Source organism: Physeter macrocephalus, unplaced genomic scaffold (assembly GCF_002837175.3).
Source record: "Physeter macrocephalus isolate SW-GA unplaced genomic scaffold, ASM283717v5 random_1208, whole genome shotgun sequence".
Classification (NCBI taxonomy): Eukaryota; Metazoa; Chordata; class Mammalia; order Artiodactyla; family Physeteridae; genus Physeter; species Physeter macrocephalus.
The window spans coordinates 2233-6385 of record NW_021146758.1 but is presented as its reverse complement, the minus strand read 5'-3'; the positions used below and the strand labels follow the sequence as shown (position 1 = coordinate 6385).

At 44.1% G+C, this 4153-nt stretch overlaps 1 long non-coding RNA gene across 1 annotated transcript in view; it reads right to left on the bottom strand.

The window, feature by feature from the left end:
* Positions 1–3846, bottom strand: part of LOC129391944 (uncharacterized) — an 8094-nt gene extending 4248 nt beyond the window's left edge. Inside the window, exons 1-2 of the long non-coding RNA XR_008616860.1 lie at positions 3051–3846; positions 2004–2075 (exon numbers count right to left, since the gene is read on the bottom strand). This is a non-coding gene — a long non-coding RNA (uncharacterized lncRNA). The remainder of the gene's footprint in view (positions 1–2003; positions 2076–3050) is intronic.
* Positions 3847–4153: the final 307 nt, after the last annotated feature.

The following is a 4153-nucleotide window of genomic DNA, read 5'->3' as shown; positions in this document are numbered from 1 at the left end:
AAAAAACTAAGACATGCTTCCTATAAAAAAAATTTTTAATTACAAAGATGAATGCTTAATAAAGTAAGTCCCCCATAATCATACCCAAAGAAAGAACCACTATTAACAATTTGTATTATATTGTTCCTCCCAATTTTTCTCTGTACATTCATATTTTTTCTGTGTATTCATATATGCATACACATGTGTGCATGTTTATAATAGAGTTGGGATTGTTTCTCTTAACAATATGTCTTGGACGGTTTTCCATGTCAATACATTTAGATCTACCTCATTCTTTTAAAGGCTGCGTACATAGTATGGCTGAACTATAATTTATTTAACAGATTCCCTAATGATAGATACTTGGATTGATTCCTTTTTTTGCTAATACAAGCAGTACTACAATGGACATTTCTGCACATACATTTTTGAGCCCTTTTAGAGGAATTCTGTAGGATAAATTCCCAGAGAAACTGTTCCTTTTAAAGCAACATGCCTCATAGATTATCATTTTCATCTTATTCCAAATGCCCTGACATAAAAGCCTGACCCTGATCAAAATCACACAAAATGCTCAGGCTATAGTACACATTAAATAATGTGTTATTTTCATATTAGTTATTTTCATGATTATTATTACTATTATTTCATGATATCATTAGTCTGGTGGGTAGAAGTTCATTCCTTCAGTTAACAATTATTGATGAGCTTCTGCCGGGTGATGGGCTGGAGGGTCCAGCAGTAAACAGACGTAGACCCTGCCCTCAGGAAGGTGACAGTCTAGTTGTTGATGGATGTATCAACCAGTGATTACAACACTGTGAGGTAAGTGCTGCCAAAGTGGTAACTGTAGGGGAGATAAGGGAGCATACAGGAGGGACAATAACTGACCTGAAGAAGGGCAGGCAAGAGAGGGGAGATGAAAAAGCAGTGACAGCTTGAATTATCCAAAGAGGGAAGGTAATGAGCGCCCCAGCCACCAGAGGTATCTGAGCAGAGGCCAAGACACCATCTCCAAGAACTACTGGTAGGAACAGGAAACCAAATCAATGATTTCTCAAATGTCCACACTCAGACTGGTGCTAGATGGGGTTAGCAGAAAATTAAGGATAAAAAGGTAAATTTCATATGCTAAATCTATTCAGTTTAAGGGACAGGTTTTCATTCTGAAAGTATACCCTTCCTATCTTTTTTGGTATTAAAATGTCCTTCCTTTCATGAAGCAGTGGTTGTAGTAAATGATAGTTGTTTTTCTTTAATGTTTTTGTTTGGCCAAACTAAAAGCTAGCAACCATGTCTGGATTTTCCTCCTTACTTTTTAAACTTCTGGGACCTCTGAGCCAGGTGACTTCTAAGGCTTTTTCCATCCTTGTGATTATAAGATTCTCTGCTCAACAGTGATCATGACCTGAAGCTAAATTAAGTTTTCACTCTGTGAGCCAAAGCTTTTTCAACAGACCCAAGGTAAAAAAAAAAAACAAAAAAAAAACATAAGTATGTGAGTAAGTAAAAGAAAGAAAAAAATTTGGTACTCTCTTAAACACTTTTAGTTTTTGGTTCCCAAACCACATCAGAGTACCTCAAGTTTCCATATAGACTTGCTCTCTTGCTCCCAGAAAATGCAGCAATGAAGAAGAGAAACCACAGAAATAACAGAAGTGATATGGGAAAAATCAATTTGGTGCAGTTTACACAAACCTTCAAAATAGAGCAATTTAAGTGATGATGGGGTTTCATGACCAGCAGTGGCAGAGCCTCTGATGGGACTGCTGGTGTTTTTCTAGCATTTCTCTGAGCAGGTGGGGAGGGGATTTTTTTTCCTCCCCTTTCACTTAGAAGAAAATGGAAACAATGAAAAGCAAAAGTCTCCTGTAAGGTCACATCAAGAGGAACAAATGAAATGCGGCTCCCCTGTAGCCAGAAGCAGTAAACCCTCAGACAGGCACCAGGCAGTACTTCCCTGCAGGAACTGAGTATTCGCCAGCACACCTGGCTCTGCTGTTACCATGGCAACTCCTCACCTTTACATTCCTTGACTTGGGGGTTGAGACTGGTTCAGGGCACATTTGAGTTTTCATGTTTCTCCTTGGCTTCTGGAAAAGGAAAGGGGAGGAGAAGGAAAGGATTCAAATCAGCTGACCTCCTGCCTTGGCTATTTGCTTTGCAGCTTGTGTAACTGGGCCTCGCTGGTGAGAGGAGCCTGCAGCAGGGTGAGGGAGCCCAAAAGGCCTAGGTTCAAATCCCAGCTCCTCAACTGAATCCATTTATTCATTCCAACAAGCCCTCCTCTGGGCCAGGCACTAGCAGTACAGAGAGATGACTGAATAGCCAGAGTTGGCCATCAGAGAGCTGGCAGTCCAGAGGGAAAGCTGGGTCAGCAGCCACAAGCCAGTGTGACAAGTGACTTCACAGAGGCAGGTGTCGATTCTATCACTGCCCAGAGAGGTGACCTTGCAGGGAGGGGAGAAACAGCATGTGACTCACACTGCATTGAAAAGGACTCTTTAGGAGCACTCTAGCAAGAGTTCCTTCCTCTTGGGCCCAAAGAATTCAGCATGAGAGCCTCAAATTAAGGGTGACAAGAGTTGAGATTTGCACTGTGACCTCAGGCATGTCAACTCACTTTCCTGAGCCTCAGTTTCCCCATCTATAAACCAAAGCTAATAATAACTACCCTACTCCTGTTGAGAAAAATTACATTAATTAATATAGAATGATGAATCAAAGAACAGATAGACTTGGATCCAAACCCTGACTCTTCAATGATCAACTGAGAGATAATTCTGGACTTTAACCCCTCTGAGTCTCACTTTCCTCACCTGTAAAAGAATCATCATAATCATACAACTCATAAGTGTTGCTAGAATTAGATGGGCTAACACAGGTGAACCACATAGCACCAGCACACAATAAAGTGCTAGTTACTTCCTATTACAGAATCTCCTGATCTAGTGCCTGTTGTGTCCCTAAGTCAGATGGTATTGTTATTATTGTCACATGGCACCTGGTAAGCACTCTGTAAATGTTACTTTCCCAGCCTCTTCGGACCCTCTCCTCCAATGACTCACCTTTGCATCACCTCCAGCTTTCAAATCTGTTGGCTGTTTCTTTCCCAAGCCAAGGAGAGTGCAATTTAATCTGCATCCCTCCCCAGCATCCCCTTCTTCACCTTGGCCTGAGCCTCTCTCCTGGGCTGGGCCTGGCCCCAGGGAGCTCCTCTGGAGACTGAGGTGGGGGAAAAGGCAGGGAGTGCGTCAGCCCTGATGCAATCGCAGGCTCATTGCTTGGCCCACTTCCTCCTCTTTGGGTGTTTACTGGAGCCTGGATTCCACAGGAACCCTTGGAAGAGTGCACTGACAGTGGGGGCGGGCAGCACACAAAATTGTGCCTGCTTTGGGGACAGTTTAGGGAGAAAGAGATACCATGCCCACCTGGGCCTCACGTGCCCTGGGCTCATGGACACGAGAAAGAGATACCAGGTGTCAAGTCCAGAGGGAGGGGCAGGGAAGACAGGCTCGAGGAGGGGGTACTAACCACTGGCTGCTTCCAGACCAGCTCTGGGAGGCCCGATGAATAGGCCCTTTATCCCTGAGTTTAGAAGCTCGGGGGAGGGAGCCCTGGAAGAGGGTCTCAGGTGACAAGGAGCCTCAGAACAAGCTGAGAGGATCCTGTCCCTTCCTTCTCAGTAGAAATCCGAGCTGGAGAGAAGCTTGTTTTCCAGGTGTTTACTGAGGATCTTCATTTGGGAGCCCCCTCGCCAATCCCACAGCCTTGCTGTGTCACCTAGAGACATCCTCAGAAGCGCAGAGCTGCACAGGGCAAAGAACACAGGCTTCTGGCAGTCACTTCTCAGAACTTCCCGTTACTGGCTGGATGCCCCAGGCAAGTGACTTCACCTCTCTAACTCTCAACTTCCTCATGTCAAACCGGATAGTCAAAGTAGTAGACTTCAGAGATAAAGCCTGTAGGCCCTTAGAACAGTGCCTGGTGAGGGTGAAAGCACTCAGTAACTATTACATATTGTTATTTTTATTAAGACACAGCAGGAGGCAGAGAGGCAAAGGATCCCAGCATCAGCTGTTTGCTTCCAGATCCAGGCACTAAAATTCTTTCCTGCTTAGAGAGCCTTCTTTTTTTTTTCCTTTCTTCTTTTCCCTCTCCCTCTCCCTCT